At 42.2% G+C, this 19,830-nt stretch overlaps 1 protein-coding gene across 3 annotated transcripts in view; it reads right to left on the minus strand.

Moving 5' to 3' along the window:
* The window catches only part of Fli1 (Fli-1 proto-oncogene, ETS transcription factor), a 120,373-nt gene that overhangs the window by 9,129 nt on the left and 91,414 nt on the right, over nucleotides 1–19,830 (minus strand). The window lies entirely within an intron of this gene.

The following is a 19,830-nucleotide window of genomic DNA, read 5'->3' on the forward strand; positions in this document are numbered from 1 at the left end:
AACCAAAAGACAGGGACAATTTTCTTGTGGAAAAATCCACGTGCAGATGCACATTCTTCATGGCTCTGGAAAAGTCAGTTCAGTTTTTAAATTACAGTCTTTAGCAATTGGCATGAAAAGCAAAACAGAGAGCGAGGGGGACGGGGATGCAGAGGAAGGCCAGGGAAGGGGACAAAGAGACAAAATTTAACTCCTTTAAGTCATCTGTCTTTATTTTTATCTTTTAAAAATCTCTTTTGTGATTCCTCCTGAAAACAGATTCTTCTTGTTTAAAAACAAACCAAGAAAATGGAAAGCCATCTTGTTATGAGCTTGGAGTGAGGATGAAGGTTCTAGGGCATTTCCTGAAGGGCTCTGCAGGGGTCTGTCAGTGGTGGGATAAACAAAGGGGAAGGAGAGAGTCATCCAAGATTTGTCCTTGGGTGGGGAAAGTGAGGGGGCTGTTCCGTTTAGCCTCCAGTCATTTATTTGGGACGAACTTCTGCACTGTATTATGCTCAGCCTCAAAGTAGATGTGACAGAATAATGAAACAAATTTCCTGGCCTTGCACTTAGATCTGAGATGATCATCAAGATAGTGAAGAAATGTGGTCCCATGCTAAAGGCATGGTGGAGATTGCAAGGGTTACTGGAGGTTAAGGAGGGAGAGGCAAGTAGAACTGGGAGCAAAGATACCTTCACAGGGATAGTGGGCTTGAGTGGGGACTCACTGGAGGGGGCAGTGCGAGCAAAGCAGCAGCAGGAATTTGCAGGTGTGGGTGGTGTGATGTCAAGTGCATGACCAAAGAGGAGGGATGTGGAGGGACAGGAGAGAGCAAGCAGAAAGGGTCAGTCAAGGCCATGTTGAGGAAGCTAAGTAAGCTTTGTAAACTTGGTAATTCAGACAGGAGAAGTCAAAGAGGGAAGGGGTTCAGGTATACAGTGGTACCTGGGAATCAGAGTGCAATGGAGAACAGGCTCATGTAGTGTGTAGGATGCATCTGGGAGCATAAGGGAAGGGCATTTTGTAAGAACACTATAGAAAGTAAATTGAAAGTGACAAATTCAAGAAAAAGAAAGAAATCCTTTGGGTATGAACTGAGGAGTCAGATAGCTGGGTCAAATGGTGATTCCATTCCAAGATTTTCTGAGAAATCTGCATACTGCTTTCCATAGTGGTTGCATCAATTTGTAGTCCCACCAGCAATAAGTGTTCCTTTTCCTCCACATTTTCACCAACAGTTATTGTTGCCTGTATTCTTGATGATCATCATTCTGACTGGAGTGAGATGAAATCTTAGAGTGGTTTTGATTTGTATTTCTCTAATTGCTAGAAATGTTGAACATTTTTTCTTATATTTGTTGATTGCATTTTTTTCTTCTGAGAAGTGTCTGTTCAGTTCCTTAGCCCATTTATTCATTGGGTTGTTTTTTTTGGTGTTGAGCATACTACAGTGATGTGGCCTCATCAATTTATAACAATTCAATTCAAAATAGCTAAACTATGGAATAAATCTAGGTGCCCTTCAATAGATGAATGTATAAAGAAAATGTGGTACATATATTCAATGGGATATTACTCAGCTTTAAAGAAGAATAAAGTTATGGCATTTGCTGGTAAATGGATGGAGTTTGAGAATATCATGCTAAGCAAAATAAGCCAATCCCCAAAATCCAAAGGCCTAATGTTTTCTCTGATATGCAGATGTTAATTCACAATAAGGGGGGCAGGGTGCTAGGGAAGAACAGAGTTATTTTAGACTAGGTAGAGGGGAGTGAAGGGAGGAGAGGAGATATGGGGATAAGAAAGATAATAGAATGAAACAGACGTTATTACCTTATGTACATATATGACTGCATGACTGATGTGATTCTACAACATGTATAATCAAAAAAATGAAAAACGATACCCCATTTATGTATGATCTATCAAAGTGCATAAACGCATTCTACTGTCATGTGCAACTAATTGGAACAAATGGAAAAATTATAAAGAAAAAGAAAGAGAGAAAGAAAATCCCACTAAGTTCAAGGAATCTGTATGTGTCATCTGAAGTCCTGACTTGTGTTCTCACTTACTGCACTGATAAAAATCTCTGTTTCAATTTTTTTCTACTCAATCACTTAAGGCTTCAATCCTGGCTGAAAGCTATGCTAAAACCATTCAGAACTATATTTTTTGAGTCCAAATTATGGCCCATCATGGGTACAGTTGCTATTGACTTCTTATTAGATTTTCTTCCTATTCTTTTATCTAGCTCCAGGGACAGAGCAGGCCTGGAAAGTTCCAGAATTGTAGGAATGAATTCCCTCTCACCAACAGTGGGTAGATGGTCAATGGGTTCTTCTCTAAGTCACCAATCAAAGTTCGAAACCAGAGAAGTGGCCTGGAAGTCCCAACTTTTCTGCCATGTCTCAGTCTTGAGGAGGGATGCCAGACCTTCCTGCAGGCCTTTCTCACAGCAAAACCCTAGAAGTCCCAACAAACCATACAGTCCTCCCAAAAGTTTAAAAAAGGAAAAAAAAAAAAAAAAAAAAAAGGAAGTGACATATACAGGGAGGCCACCCAGCAATCAGCCTGAACTTGTTCTCCCTGTGAAGTTAATAGAGCAATAAACAGCCACAGCCCATGCCGTCAGCATCTCTTCAGCCAACCAACAAGTGGGGGTCTGTGGAGTCAAAACAACAGAGATCCCAGGGCTCCCTCCCTTTTGCTTTTTCATTCCCCTCCATTTCCATGGAAAATTCTACCACTACACCTAAATCTTCAAAGGACAGCCAGAGCCCATTTACTTAGGATTTAACCACTGTATTCTATAAGTGCTAGAGTTCTTGGGGACACCCACTCAATGGAAGACTGAAATTAAAGCCAATGTTTTGAAAGCAATTCCTGCTGCAAAGACAAAAGTATGAAGTTGGAGAAGGCTGAGGCCAAGAGCTAAGGTCTGGCATCCTGCCTTAGAGATTTGAAGAACTGACACAGCCATGAAACAAAATGAGATATCCAAGTAAACACTCCACACAGTGCCTAGCACAGAGTTGACCTCCTAGAAGTTAGCAATCAGTATTAGGATTTGCACCCTTATTATATATCTAAAAAAATATTCACATTCAGAAACATGTTGGCCAGCCTTCCAAATGCCAAATCTTCCCCCTTCCTCTCTCCTTTTTACTCTGCTTTTCTAATATTTCCAGTTATAGTCTAACTGAATCAATAATCAATCCATGTTAGCTTTCTGTTGTTTGTATTCCCCACCTGAAAGTCCCTACCCCAAGGGCAGGGAGCTAGGCTGTGCTCTCTGACTCACACAGTAAGCATACACTATTGGTTGAATGAATGAGAAAAATGGGCCAATATTTTCTCCTTGCACACCCTTCCTTTCATTGTTTATTAGCTAAAGAGAATCCAGGATTCCCACTTTGACTTCTTCCTACCCCCCTAAGTCTTCAGGTGATTTATGTTTGGAGTGATAAGGAACATAGACTATGTCAACCCTGTGTGCCCTCTGAGTGTGTTGGACAATCATCCACATATTTGGGGGTAGAGACTAAAAGTTTGACCCTACAGGGAAGTCAAGGATTGGCTGCCACTGATTAGGTGGCTTGCATTTCATTTCCTATACAGTCATGCACCGTATAACAATTTTTCTGTCAACAGCAGATGGCATACAAGAAAATGGTCCCATTAGGTTGTATTGCCTAGTGATATCACGGTTCCCTTAGTCTGCCTAAGTATACTCTGATGTTCTTACAGGATGAAATACCTAACCATGCATTTATTAGAATCTATCCCTTTGTTTTTTTAATTGGTGAATTTTAATCATACATAATGGTAGGATTTATTGTGATATGTTTTTATAGGCACATTGTATAATTTGATATGTTTCATGCCCCTTCTTTTATCCTCCCACTATCCACTTGCTCTTGTCTACTGATCTCCTTTCTATTATTATTCTTTTAATTACTATATTATAATTTATATAAAATCAAGATTCATTGAGGTATATTCATACATGGATATAGTATATTTTGGTAGATTTTGTTCCCTAGTCCTTTCTCATGCCCTTCTCCTCCCATCTCTTGATCCTGTTCCCTCTACTCTATTAGTCTCCCTTCTATTTTTGTTAGATCCCTTTCTTATTTCTCTCTCTTCCACATATGAGAGAAAACATTGGACACTTGACTTTCTGAATCTAGCTTATTTTGTTTAGCATGATAGTATGTGTCCCCTTGCTAAGCAGTGCAATGTCATTGCTGAAATGAGGGTTCGGGGTATTGTTTTTCCTACTTCCTTCATGTTACATGGATGCCTGGCAGTGTGATCAGTTTGGTACCAGACACACTAACAGAAATATGACTATAACCAATGTGAAAAAGGTAGACAAGGGAGCTAGCAGCTAACACTCCTGCACAAACCGTCCCCTTCCAGAGCCTGACACCATCTGCATCAGCTTCTTAGGCATCCAGATCTCCAGTATGGTGTACTAGCTCCAAGGAACAGCCTGAATGTGCATACTGGAGTTCCTGAACGTGGTGCAAGGAGGCTACATTCCGAGAACTGACTTTTGAGAAGATAAACTTGAGGCCAAAGATACAGTGTGCAAAAATGTGCCTGTTTCAACCAGCACAGGAGTTGACAATCTCAGAACTTCCTTGTGGTGGCAAATGCTTTATCAGCAGAAAAATCACACACTGATTCTAACAAACTCACTTTTTACTTTAGTGAAGGCTGACATTCCCTGGCTTTATGGAGTACCAAGATGACAAATCCTATTGTGATTCATTTTCAGAAGAGTCACCAAAGAGCTTTGCCTGGGGTTTCTGGTTTCGGGCAGTCCTGAGATCAGTTTTTGCCAAAGCAAAGAGACCTGAGCCTGGTTCTGGAGATTCAGGGCACTGCCAGCCATTGTAGATAATTCAGCCTCCCATATACAATGGCCTAAACAGTTTCTCTATTATGCAATGCTCAGTGTGGCTGAATTTGACATTAAATGCTCTCTTAGATTCCAGGAGAGCCTCCCAGGGTAGAGAAATATGAGCTTGGAGATTTTCTTCCTGCAAGTTCCTTTTAGGAAGGGAAGGTCTTTGCTGGATGTGACCCTGGATGTGACCCTGGCGTAGACCTTCCAGTGCTAATTCACTTTCTGTGTGAAGCCTTTAAACCTGTCCTGGAAATATGGCCAAATGTCTCAGGATAGACATTTCTTTCTGCCTCAATGCCTTCAGTGAGCTGTCTGCAGGCCCAGATGTGCCAGCCAACATGTGACTCTTCACTTTGTTATGACCTCACCCTGCAGCCAATAAAGCAGGGACACCAGCAGCACACAGGAGCTTCACTCTTGGTCCCCTACAACATAAGGCTTCACTCTCAATGATTTGGTGGAAAAAGATGCATTTTCCCTGAAACTTCTCATTGAATTTCTGGTTGTTGCTGAGAAGCCTGGCAACACTGAACCCTGTTTATTCTCAGAAAGCCCTGCTTCTGAATACAGGCCTTTCAGCCCAGGAATGGGCAAGGCCATTTCTGCTTCAAGCAGAGCAAGGACCTTAATGGCCAGATCCAGATGTCCTTTCTTGAGAAAGTGAGGTTGCCAAAGGAAAATACTCGAATGAATGGGGGTCCCGAGACCCAAAGCCTTCTATTTTCAACCAAGATCCAAGCCCACTGTGGAGGACAAACAAGGTGGACCTCTAAACCACATCTCCATCTGATGTCCTGTGCTTCTAATGGACTCTGACTTGAGGGAGGGCCACCAAACCCAACTTGGGTGCTTTGTTCTGGGCTCTCCTTATACCATGTCCCTCCTGTGAAAGCCTATAGTGCTTCATGAACCTTCTCAGCCCAAAACTGAGGACCAGCTTCCTGTGATGGTCTGTGCTACAGTCCCTGCCCTTAGCTCTGTCAGTGGCCACACCACTCCTGACATTCTCTTGTCTACTGGTTTGACCTACTGGTTTGTCCTCCCACTTCAAAATCAGTGCAAACACAAGTAAAACTTAAGTGAGACTTAGGGCTCCACCATGGAGGTATCTGTTCTCTCTGGCGGGCGTCAGGATTATCTCAGTGGCTACAACCTGGCCCTGACATCACTTAGCCCTGTTCCAGTCCCAGCTCTGCCATTATTCAGCTGAGTGATCTTGATCACATTTCTCTGTCTTTGGGAACCTCCAGCTCTACTTCTCTAAAAAGCATATATTACAAATGCTTTATAATGTTGCCATGAAGACCAAACAAGCATTTGATAAATGGTGATCTAAAAATTCCCACCATACATATGTATCATATTCTATCTTATTTGCACCTCTACAATGTCTGCCTTGGTGAAATAAGGTTAAAAATCTCCTCTAGGGAGGCCTTTAAAAGGAAGAGAAGACCAAGGGTCCTAACGGGAGAGGGAGAGTTCCAAATGAGTGCCTCTGAATCAGTGATTTCCAAACATGAATCAAGTGTGGCATGAGGCCCAGGTATTATCCAGCCTCTTTGTTCCTATCTATCAGTTACTTGTGTCCCTGTGGGCCCTGAAGCTCAGGACTAGGACCTCACCTCACTTCAGTCCATTCTAGAGGAGACACCCTAGTCTTTGCTTCAGTGGCTCCTTACGTCTCAAAGAAACACAGAGGAGCTTGGCTTCCTCCAGACCTCAGGAGGAAGAAGCTATCCAGGGCAGCCTTTCCCCAAGCTTGGAACTCATAGAAAGAAAGAAGGACGGAAGGGAGGAAGGGAGGGAGGGAAGGGGTTGGGGGGGGGAGAGAGAGAGAGAGAGAACAACTATCCTGGATCAGATTTCCTTCACTCACAGATCTTGTCCTGGAATCCAACAGCCTCTCAGCCTCAGAACCGGCCTGCTGCGTAGAGAATAATGGTGGTAGTGTTTCAGACATTACATGTGCAGACGGGGAAAAAATAGACATGAGCAAAATGCCTGAAAGAAATGGATGGTTTTTAAATATGAAAAGTTTGGAAAGGTAAGTGGCATGCGTGCCAGGCCTAGACTTGCCACTGTCATGTGAGGTGCCCTGCAGAGGCTGGGTCCTTCTTTCACTGTCTCTTCTGTGTGCTCTGTGTCCAAATGACACAGATGTCTGAATGAACTACTTATTTTGATAAGACCTCAAGTAGGGTTTGGGGGCCAGCCCTATGTGGAAAAGCAATTCATACTGACTAGATGAATTGGGTGTTTGCCAAAAACTCCCTTCCACTCTGAGCCATGTAGATGCAACTAAATTGCATACTTCTTTGGTCAGATCTGCCTCGGGTTTAAGAGAATTCCAGGTTGGAAAAAGAAAACACAACAGTTCACTTAGCTAACCAGGCTTGAGAATAAATGAGCGGCTCAACCCCCTGTACCCTGCAGAGAGCCCTGATCTGACCTTCCCAGGCTGAGATATTCACAGTGAGGTTGCCTTCCCTCTCCATGCAGGATCTAGTTCGGTGTCTGCCTAACAATTCAGCTTTTTGCATTCTTGTCTTTCAAAGTTCTACATGTCAGGGCTTCCTGGTGAGTCACACTATGTTTATTGCCCTTGTCTTGCTAGTCTTCTAGTGGCATTCTTTAGGTACTTGTCTCCATCACTAGGCTATAATCTTTTGGAAGAGAAGGACTGTATCTTTATCACCTTTGTTTTACCCCCAAACTAGTTCTTGCTTCTCCCCACTAACACCAGCTTGTTGGATTTACTTGATATATTCTATCTGCATTCATTCATTATTCATTCAGTTTTATTGAATGTCTGCTATGGTGCCAGACATGTTTATGTGCTGAGAATACAATGAGGGCTAGACAAACATCCTTCCTCTGTGGAGCTTACACTCAAAACAAACAGTAAACTATATTGTAGATTAGAAGGTGATGAATACTACCAAGAGAAGGAAAAGTGGGAGAGGGGTATAGGCAGCACTAGCCTGGGAGGGTCTCACTGAAAATGTATAATTAGAGCAAAAACTTGATCTGTCTAACATGATGAAAAAGATTTCTAAGGCTCCACGATTTTCTGTTGAAACATGCCTGAATGGCCCTACATTGATCCCATAGTCCTGGAAAGCCAATTCCTTTATATTAGTTCTTTATGTAATGAGAATTGCTTTATGTCAGAGGGTAGCTGAAAAGCTCATAGCATCTCTTGATGTTTTGATGAGGGATAGGGAAAGGTAAGCTGGGCACAGTCCATTGCTTAATGTAAACATATTTCTTCCAGTTTTGCAGATTTGTAAGCAGGGTCATTTTCCAGTCTGTGGTCTTAGACTCACATTGATTTAGGATTGCCATCACAATCAAGAAACTTTAAACCTAACTCTTCCCAGGATTTGCCTTTTGACAGACGGCTGAAGTGTTTTGCAGTAAAGAACAAGAGTCTGGGGTCAGTTTGGGGGAAGTGGACAGGTGAGTTCATCCCTAAAGAGTATTGTGTTTTTTCCTGTGGCCTGGAAGGTAATCAGGAAATGCAGCAGGCCCTGAGTCCTGCATCTATGTATCAGTCAGAGGCACAGTAATTAAGATAAAAAGAACCATCCATTCTTAGTAGGTGGAATGTGGTCTCACTTACTATATCATAGAATTGGAGACTCCATTTCAGACTGTAAGGACCTCAGACATTATCTGAACCAGACATGCAAATTAGCCCAGGCCCGGAGGCCCAAAGGCTGAGAAAAAGCACATGTGGCCATGTAAGAATTTTAATAGAAATTGAAAATATGACTCATAGCATCAAAACTGTATTTCTCTAAATTCCTCTAGGATGTTGGGCAAGACTGAAAATTATTTTTCAGGTAGGCCAACAAATTTTTAGGCTCAAAGATTTTTCAAAATTATAACAACAGTGATTTTCAACTCTTTGGAAGAGTGGTACCTAAGTCTTATCAAGAGCAGAACTGTTTGTACTGTTATTAAGAGCTATTAAAAGATAATTTCTCTAGTTCAGCTAAATAGAGAAACAGCTCATTGTAAAGGGAGAGACTTTCAATTGGGGGTCAGAACTCAGTCTGCGTCCCATCTCTCTCAGTTATGCCTTGGTGAATTTAGGGTAATCTTTCTGCATTTTCATTAATATATCTTTAAAAGATAGGAAAACAATTGATCATTCCTAAATTTAAGAGTTTGTAAAAGGAAACAGTGAATTTAGTTCTCACAGGGATCTTTAGAGAATAAATAAGGTCATGCATGTGAGAGCACTTTCTATATTTCAAAGTATCCTATGGAGTTGCTACAATAGTAGCTACATATTATTCTGCTCCAGAGTTTCCTTCACAGGAGACAAGAAGTTAACCTTTCTTGTGCTAATCAAAGCTCTTTTCTTCTCATTCTTTCTTTAGTGGAAATAGAAGACTGAGTAAATTTAATTAAATTAACAAAGACTAGATTTTTCTCCTTCCCAATAAATCCATCAACTGTCAATGGTATTTACCGAATAACTACAGGACTGGAAGAAAGAATACAGGACAAAACTCATAATTAGAGACTAAAAGGTAATCTGAATTAGGTTCATAAATAGCTATGAATGTGGGGAGTTCAGTAAAGAGGCTGTAGTCTGAGGGGTAAGGAAAAATAGAGCTGGAGGCTGAAGGAATGAATCAGGCATTGAAGGGCGTGTTGGATTTTGACAAAGTAATTGTCCCACTTAATGTTATCATATTCTCTTTAGATTATGCCTGACAAAAATTCAAACTTTATTAAAGAGCCGTGTGAAACTTCTTGATCCTCATGTGTGGGAGTTTATTGTTCCCAAAGACCAGAGAGCAATAGACCATTCCTGTCCTGGTTAGTGTAGCCCCAGGATTTCTTTCTTGAAGACTTCACCTTCTTCCACAGGGATATTTCACAGTATGAGAGCTCCCTATTATCTTAGATTGTGGCTTCTCTGAAGAAAGGAAGTTGTTACATCTATGAAAAGAGCTTAGGAAAGATTTTGGCATGAAAATAGCAAATGATATTATGTATACCTTGGCTTTTCACTAGAAGATTCCCTGAGCCCTGGTACCCCTGACTGGCCTGAGAGAAGCTCCTCTGTCTCTCTTTCTCCAGATAGATAGTAGGTAGAACAATAGACAGACAAATGCATATACAGATAATGGATATGTGATAGCTGGCTAGATAGAATTTGGTTTATGAGCATGGGACTAAACAAGCTTTTCAAGAATATAGTCATTGCTTTGTATCTCCAAGTCCACAAATGCTCAAATCCTTACATGAAAGGGTGTATTATTTGTATACATCCTCTGCACATTCTCTCATATATCTTAAGTCATCTCTGGATTTCTCATGTACCTGATATAAGGTAAATAGTTATTATGCTGTATTATTTAGGGAATAATGACAAAGAAAAAGTCTGTATATGTTCAGTACAGATGCATTTCTTCTCCCAAATATTTTCAGTCTGTGGTTGTTTGAATCTGTGCACATGGAACCCCCTGCATATGAAGGACTGCCTGTATTTTCTAATAATCATTGCCCTCCAAACTACCTCCCTATCATGAGATTTCTAAATCAACATACAGGCAAAACACGTTTAGGATGGTTTTTGAAGAGGTGGCCACCAGTGGGTCTTCTGGAAGCCCATGGACCCTCCCTTTATTTCAAGTATTTTGGACTCCTGTTCCTGAACACAGTCAATAGGGGCCACATGTAGTTACAAAGCCAGACCACATGGCAGTGCTGATACAGCTACATTAACTAAGACCAATTTCATTTTGAGTCTTAGCTTTGTCATCTGGATTGGGATGAGTGCCCAAGTCAAAGTGAAACTTGGTAGACATGGCAGGACTGAAATAGTCATTGCCCGGAGTCTATAGATGAATTCGGAATGCAAAACCTGGAAGGTCTACTTCGGAAGTATGAACTGCCACTGAAAAACTAGTCTATCAGCATAGTGGAGCTCCAGGCCTCTGAGCGCTACAGTGTCAGGGCCCCTCCCTAGCTGTGTGGGAGGTGTAGTCCGAGGCTGAGTCTGGTTGGAAGCCTGCTCAGGGGGCCAAGTCACCCACAACTACCTTTCCACAGCCTCACACCTTCTCCTACCCCTTCAAGGCTCACACAAAATCACATTCTTTTATTAAAACACATCGGGGCTCATGCATTTGTTGTCGTTGTCGTTAACATGGCAGAACAAATGAGTACTGCCAGGTCCTATTTTTTTCCCCTCCAGGGAGGTCTAAGAGCATCTTTGGTAGGAATAAAGACCGAAGAAGACAGGCCTGAGGAGAGAGGAAGGTCTAAGGGGGGACTTCTGAGCAGCAGGAATGGGTATGGGACTGGTGCCTTCTGGCACAGGAGTTGGGGGTGAAGAAGTAGACCCATGGTGGCAGGAAGGACTCTGATGTGAGCTAGGGAGCTACAAGTCTTCTTCACTAAGTGCTGACTAAAACACTAGCTCACAATGCTGGAGCAAAGAGGTGAGAACATTTCAGAAGCAACAGAAGGTGCTTATTCTAAGAACACAAGGGCTCTCTCCAACGTCCTGCCTGCTCTTTCACCTACCAGGTACACTGCAGAATTTATGCAGGAGGGTGGGTGGGGCAGGGTAGGTCCCTTGAACATCCTGGCAAGTGTCTTTGAGGTACATCCCCAAATGACTCTGATTTCCTTTTTTACTCCTTGTTGAGAACCACAGAGCTATGAAGCTTACAAGGACAGAGGGTTGCTTCTCTGTAATTTGTACAGCTTGATTTATCAGACTGCTATCCATCTTCAGCCCTCATTTTTCAAATGAAATTGATTTCAAAGCACCTTGGGGAAGGGGCAGATGGGACTATAAACAAGGCAGCACCATCTGACTGGAGCTTTAAAGGTGTGTGTGGTTTCCCAGAATATGGACTGTAGTGGGGTTGGGGGTGAGGCAGGGGAGGAAGGGTATACTAGGCAAGGAGTGAATGTTGAAGCAGTCCATATTGTACTTACAGACAGACTACAGGAATCGATTCCTATTTGAAGGGCAAATCTTTTGGTCAGAATGTAAACAGGTAAAATACAAAAATCCTATTGGGCAAAGCTGTGGCATCCCTAAGCTTCAAGGTCATCCAGATTGTTCTGGAACTTATGCCTAGACTGATCCTACAGAACTGCCTCTGGATGGTCTTCAAATACAAATAGGCTGGAAGGGTGGCTGTGCAGAGCCCCTCCCAACATGACAGCAAAGTCACCAGGGCCTAGTATGGCCCCATTTCCAGACAGAACAAGGCACCCTTTGAACTCTAGGCAGTCAACTCTCATTGTGCCTGCCTGTCCCCATAACCTCTGCCTTGCTGCGGTCATAAGTGTACATTTGAGTTCCCTTTACAATAAGATGTATGGTGACACATTTATTCAAAATTATCATCTGTCAGTCTATGCAGAGACTAAGGGCACTGGTCATCAGAGGGCACTTTTGTCTGTGTCAGTTTCAAAGGAATTCTCAAAGGAATGAAATGCATACACCCAATACCCCAACAAAATTTCTCTTCTGCTGAAATAGGACTGCCTCTAACGAGGCAATGGCTAATACTAAAAGTCTTTTGCCTCATTATCCTGGAACAAATTTACACTTGTCTTAGAAAACATGCTAACTGTTTCCAATAATTTAGAGAAAGTGTGTCCCCGTCACCATATAACCACACGTGTGCGATAACAGTGCACACAGCACACCCACGGAAAGGAATAACAGTTCTTTTACTTAGAGAAAGGAAGGATAATGGTTACTTAGAAAGTGTCCCAGACAAGCTGTCAAATTGAATTCAGAGGGCTGGAGTCTGACTCCGGGACAGGGCTGGCTGGATAAATTCCCTCGGGATTGGGGTTTCCTGCCTGCTAGGGCTTAGAGACAAGGATTCTTTGTTTCCAGTCTCTCTTTCTCCCTCTCCCTCTCCCTCTCCCTCCCTCCCTCTCTCTCTCTCTCTCTCTCTCTCTCTTTCTCTCTCCCTCCATCTCTCTCTCCCCCCCCCCCCAATCTCTTTCTCTCTCTGGTGATAAAAAAAAGAAACACACACACACACACACACACACACACACCTCCCCAAAGAGAGTCAGATAGAAAGCAGACAAAACATTAGCTCTGGAATTCCAAAGGAAAACAGTTTTTAAAACTAAAATGGAGAGAGCAAACTACTGTCTATTCCATAATCATAAATCTTGCCTTTGGACCACAGAAATAATGTGTGTGCCCGCGCGCGCACACACACACACACACACACACACACACACACACACATCTAGCAACCCACCCCTGCTATTGCTAAAAATGAATTAGGGGTATTTCATCATAAAGGAAAAACATATGATGACAAAGTTCTTAGCAGGCTCTCCAGTGAGGCCTCCATACCTCACATCTGGTGATATAGATGGAGACTGTGCAGCCTCACAACCTGCTACACAGGAGATGTTTACTCCCTGAAAAGAACAGGAGATTACCTCACAGCATTACAGGGCTTTTCCTTTGGGCGCACATGTTCCATGTCGATCACCCCATCACTGAGCTACACGAGTCCCCCAAACCCCCAGCCATGTGTGCCCTGAGCTCTAGACTCACTGCCTTCCCACGCACACACAAATGCACACTATGCTGACAAAAGCTGTCCTTCCAAAGTGCTGAACCTGAAAATACTTTGCCGTCTCTCACTGTGTGACCCTTAGGTACATAGCATTGGGAACCAAGATTCTCTGCTCTTTAAATGTTCTCTCGTCAAAACAAAACTTCTCAAGGCATCCTTTAAAGTTATGGAAAATTTCAAAGCTACATAAAAGTAGAAAAGGCTAATGAGGCCCTGAGGGCCTATCACCCTCCCTGAACAATTACCACTTGCCCCCAATCTTACTGTAGCTACACTGCCCACTCTGGCTATGATGATTTTGAGGCAAATCTCTGGCTCCTAGCTCCTTTGCTGAGCCTCCTGTCTCACAATGTAACATCTAACCTTCCTCCATCTCCCAGTTCCTAGGAAGTCACTGTTGCTTAGGTCCTCAAGGCTCTCTTCCTCTGGTCCATGTCACTTGTGGGCCTTGCTGGCTCTCACAGGGACTCACCTGGGCTCCCTTCTGCAAGATCCAACCTGAAATGACACCGCCCTCCATGCACCCAGACCCACACCCATAGTTTCTTTGGTGTCCACCCTGACTTTGTTTAGATATCCATCGCCAGCTGTGCTACACTGTGTGTTTCTAGAGGTCTCCATCTTTCATCATAACTTCTCAAATTAAACCACAGAGGTTACCTCCACAGAGAATCTAAGTGCAGGGAGAATGGAAAGATTTGGTGATGTATCACTCACGTTCCAGCACACAGTATTTCTTTCCTTCTTTACCTGTCTATTTGACGAGAGCCTCTTGAGGGTCAGTACTGGGCTTACTATATTTTCAGGGTTCAGCCTAGTGTTCTGTACTGAGTGGATTCTTAATAAATGAAGAATAACTGACAGACGGAATGAATGAATATATGAATGAATGAATGAGGTATAGGAGGGCATGACTCCCAGAATTTAGGTCCACTCCTGACTAAGGTGTACCAGAGATCTACAATGCATAAATATATTTATAGAAATTGAATATCCCTTATTGAAATGCTTGGGACCAGAAGTGATTTAGATTTTAGAGTTTTTCAGATTAACAATACATGACTTACATATAATTGTTTTCACTCCCTGTGTGACCTCACTCTTAGATCTCTTCTGTCATATAAAAAGTTTGGAGTAGCTGTTCTAGTTGATGTTCAACTAAAAAGCACTTGCTGATTTTCATCCCCTCAGTGTACTCAGAGGACTTCTTATCTGTAGCATGCATTTTTATATTTGATTACATGCAATTTTGTTATTCTACTTTATAGGTGCCTCTCCCTAATAAATTTTTAAACCACCCGGTTGTCTTACACATGATACAGTATCCTGCATAGCCCTTCATGACCCATTTATGGCCCTTCACAGTATTAGCAACTGGTAAACCCTCAAACATATTATATTTCTGCAATAATGTTAATTACTATTATAAGTTTTACTCTAGATAATAATGCCTTATTATAACTTTTGTTGAATATATCAGACATCATGCTGATTTATGAGTACTGCATCATCTTTTAAAGGGTACTATAATTATCTTCATTTTATACAGGGGGAAACCAAAGTCACAGACTGAGTCCAGAGCATGAGTACTTAATATGCTGTAATATTGAAATATGAGATGAACACCTGCCCTTAGTAAATTGGGGCATTAATTAAAGAATGTTTAAGAAGCTGTCAGATGCCTGAATTAAATATGCTGAGATAATAATGTGGGAAACAGCCTGGAGGGAGAAAAGAACCTAAGACCTGGGGTTACTTCTAAGAAATGCTGTTAGCTCTGAGCCTTGTTTTCATTATCTGCAGAATGGGAATAATAACAGTACAGCCTTGCTGTCTCATGGAGATGGTGTTGGCAGAAGGGCTCTGCACCGATGAATTAATAGACAATAAAACACTCTGCAAACAATAAAGGGCTGCAAAAAGGAGGCTGTTAGTATAGTCACAGCCCCTGCCATCAAGAAATCTCTTTGAAAGAAGCAAGGCACTTGTTAGCTTGGTCTTCAGTCCAAGTTAGGTTTACTATAGAGAACACAGAGAGGTAATTTCTTCCCCCCTTCCCGGCCCCCTCTCCTTTCCATTCTTAGCCAGTAGAGACAGACTGTTTATCCATTAGCTAAGGCAATTGCTGGTGATGGTGATTCTGCAGGCAGACCATCTACCCTCAGTGGGCCGAGGTTTTTGGTTTTTGACTCAGAAGTAGGTTCTGAAATGCTCCCAGGCTGGGGCTAGCAGCTCAGCGCACTGCTGGCCCTTGGTGGGTTTATGAGTTCCAGGAGTTAATAAACAAAGAGCTCAATATCCTCTGTCTTCTGGGGAGTCAGAGGTATTTAAACAGATTCGGCATGAGGAGCTAAGGAAATGAGGGCTTAGGCGTGCACAGCAGCCCTAAAGAAGACATCTGCTGATTCTTGCCTACTGCTATTCCAGCTGAGCACACTGGGAAGGCCCCCAGGCTGGGTTTCCCCAGAAAACAGAGAAGCTCTGACCTGCTATCAGAGCAGCGTGCTCAGGTCTGCAGCCCAGAGAAGCTGAGAGAAGGAAGTACAGAGTCAGTAGCTCTGGGACCATAAATACTCGGATAGATCACTTAACTTCTAGAACCTCAGTGTCCTGTAAAATCAAGTATGCAATACAATATCTCCTTTTTAAAGGACCAAATAGAGATGTAGCAGAATGAGATTTCTAAAATGTGAAGTGCTGAATGAATATAAAGATGTCAAAATTGGTAATGAGTACATCATCATCAATAACAGTGATGGGAGACCGAAGCATGCTCAAGTGGTCCCTTCACTCCCTCCATGGTTTTATTAATATATCCATAGGTTCTGGGTTTGGGATGATGTGGGGATAAACAAAGTCAAGATCAATATCCCAGTGTATCTCCAAAATCACCTGGTCTGGCTCTGAGATGAGTCTGTCTCCTTACCCTCTTTCTGGTGTGTCTGTGTGCTACAAAGCAGGGCTTTAAGGCTGGCTGCAGGGCAGGAGTAACCTGGAGAACTTTAAAAAACAAATTCTAGGCCTCATAGACCCTCCTGGAGATTCAGAATTAATCTGTCATGTTTAGGCCAGGCTTTTTAATCTTTTTTTTTTTTTTTTTTTTTTTTTGCTTTAGCAAAACATGTATGATCCAAATTTTACCATTTCAACCACTTTTAAGTGTACGGTTCAGTGGCACTCTCCTTCCTGAACTTCTGGTAACCTTCATGTACTTTCTATCTCTTTGAATTTGACTGTTCTAGATGTCTCCTATGACTGGAGTTGTATTAATATTTGTCCTAGGGCTCAGTGTTCTACAAAGATCTCCATGTGTTCCTTTGTGCAGTCTGGACCAGAGGGTGTTGCTAAGCAGAGGTTGTGTATGAGTTCATCTTCAGAAAATGAGAACTCTTAGGCATGTAGCTGGAGGTGACCCTGGGAAACTGCAGGGCCAGAAAAAGAATGAAAAAAAAAATATTCTTTTTATTCAAATTATATTGAGGCTAGGTATTGTTTTTATTAAAAGGCAACTAAAAGGAAATGCCTATTCATTAGGAAGACCATCTGAAAAGGGGCATTTAATTTTTTGAAAAATCTTAAATGATGCAAAATAATTGTACATATTTATGGAGTACAGAGTGACATTTCAATATAGGTTATACATTGTGCACTGATCAGATCAGGGTAATTGGCACATCTATCACCTCAAACATTTACCATTATTTGTATTGAGGATTTGTATTATTCAATATCCTCTCTACTAGCTATTTTGTAATATTCAATTAATTGATGTCAACCCTAGTTAGCCTACTATGCTATTCCTCCTCTCCAACTATACCCCTGTACCCATCAGCGATCCTCTCTCCACTCCTTTCCCAGCCTCTAGTAGCCACTATTCTGCTTCACTTCTGTGAAATCAGGATTTAGGGACTGAGGGACATTTAGTCCTGTAACCTGAATTTGAGTCCCTACTCTGCCATTGAATAGCTGTGAGTCACTTGATATCGATCTATAAAATGGTGGTAACAATAACTAACTCACAGCGATGATGCAAGCCTCAAAAGAAAAGTACATGAAAGTGTCCACTGTGGAAAATCCTGTAGAAGTGACTCTATGCCTGATCTGGCAATTGGGCAACAGTTACTTCCATACTCATTTATTTATTTATTTTTAAGTGCATTAACTTGGATGACCAAAAATGGGGAGAGCACCCCTACTCTAGCTGGGTCTGATTCATGTGCCCAGAATACTTAATGCAAGATAATAAAGATTGCTATAAATTAATTTTTAAAACCAAGTCTTGAATGTCTGGGCAACAAATAACCCTTAAGAATTGCAGCTATAATTTTAAAAGGCAAGCTGGAAGAGTGATTATGCCATTTTAAAGTAAAGAGGCATTCTAATTTGATAAGCTCTTTGAAGACACATTAATAGACATCTTTTCCTCAACTTCTTTGCTTTGCACCTGATACCAGCACCTGCCCTTTGGGGCGTGCACGTGTGTGTGCAGGTCTATACCCACCCATAGCACCCAGCTCCCGTGCTTTTGCTGAACTCTGAGTTTTTCTGGGGCTATGTATGTGTTATTATTCAAAGAAGATGGAGCCAAGGTTGCAGCAGAATGTCTCCTTTTTCTTTTTCCATTTAATATTTTAAAAAAAATAAACATAGCTATTAGAGAAGAGAGATGGAGAGGTGGGGAGGAGGGTGAAAGGGAGGGAGAGAGGAGCCTGGTAAGCTTTGTCTTGCTAATGCACTTTGTTTTGTGGCTTGCTGGGTTGTTCAGACAGATTCAGACCATCTCTCCAGGGGGGAGGCGATAGAGGAGCAAGGCGGCTCAAGTGGAGAGCTTTATAGGGGACAAAAGATGCACCTGCAAAGCCCAGACTTAATAGACTCTAGAGGCCAGGGCTGATGCTGGGAGATAAATGCCCAGCACCACCTGAATGGGGCCCTGGCTGTGTGCATTTGCCTGGATACTCCCGGTTAATTCATTTCAGAAGAGGGGTTGCTACCCAGGAAGAGCGGGCTGCTCTTGCAATCAGCCTGAATAAGGCAGAAGCCTTGCAAATGTGCTCCCCAAACACAAAAGGGCCCAGAGATGGTCAGGGATGCAGTGCTGCAGGTAGAGAAGAGGGCTGAGGGTTGACACCCCAGAGAGGACATGGTAGGTTAACAACACATTTCAACTTACCTAACCCGGTTTCCAAACTAAAACCTGTGTTTTAAGCTCAGTACTAAATCTCCCACTGGCTCTGCCTGGCCCAGAGCCTCACTGGAACTTTCTGAGGTGGTCAGTTGTCTGTAGTTTGTAACCTTGAATCTTCATTTAGCAATGGGAAGATTTAACTTCCTCCACTGCCTCCCTCCTTCCTTTCTTTATTCTTTCCTTCATTTCTTTCTCCCCTCCCTCCCCCTTCCTCTTCCTTCCAATGATTCCTTTCCTTTGTCTCTCTCTTGCTTCCTTCCAAATCTGCAAATGAAATGAAACTTAACAAGTGAGACTCAATAAGAACTCCCAAATCAGGCTTGGCTCCTACTGACTTAGTTCAGCCCCTGCTCTTGACAGCAACTGAGGCTCAGGGGAGAGAGTGGTTTTCCCAAAGGAAGCCAAAGCTTCCCTGACCTCAAATATATTTGCCTCAAAAATAGATGTTCTCTCTTATAGACATTTGAAACCTGATGTTAAAATAGGTCATCAAGTCAAGTTTGGCTTAGAATGCAGAATGAGTCAATACAGCTTCAATTTTCATGATGCCATTCAATAGATCTGATTTGGAAAGAATATACAATAGCAGAAGCAGGACTGGCACTTGGTGGGGAAGGAGAGAAGAAGGGAACAATTGAAAAACACAAATGTTTAAAAGTAGATTCATTATAATCTATATTTCTTGCATTAAATAAAGGTTCTGATCATTGTTAAATTATAGATTCTTAATAGCAAATGTCAAGTCCTGTGTGATCAAAGATGTAGCCTTGGACAAGACACAGGGGCTGTTTGGGTCTCTGTTTTCTCTGTATCCCATGAGGATATTGAACCAAACGGTCTCTTCCCTCAGAAGAGCCTGGTGCATCTCCGAAACATTGTTCTGCTCTACACAATATGCAACACACACCAAAACCTGCCTTTATTTATATGATGGCAGGTGTGAGTTAATTGATTCAAATGTATGATATGTCAAGATCATTGTATTGTCATGAGCAACTAATAAAAAAAAAAAGAAAATATGGGAGGACAGAGAGAGTTTGGCTGCCATACTCCTATCATTCTGAAAACTCCCATTCAAGACCCTTCCACTGTGGAATTTTTCTTTTATCTCAGAAAGATTTTTTTCAGTCCTTCTCTAGGTTCTAAT

The sequence above is a fragment of the Callospermophilus lateralis genome, chromosome 2 (assembly GCF_048772815.1).
Source record: "Callospermophilus lateralis isolate mCalLat2 chromosome 2, mCalLat2.hap1, whole genome shotgun sequence".
Classification (NCBI taxonomy): domain Eukaryota; kingdom Metazoa; phylum Chordata; class Mammalia; order Rodentia; family Sciuridae; genus Callospermophilus; species Callospermophilus lateralis.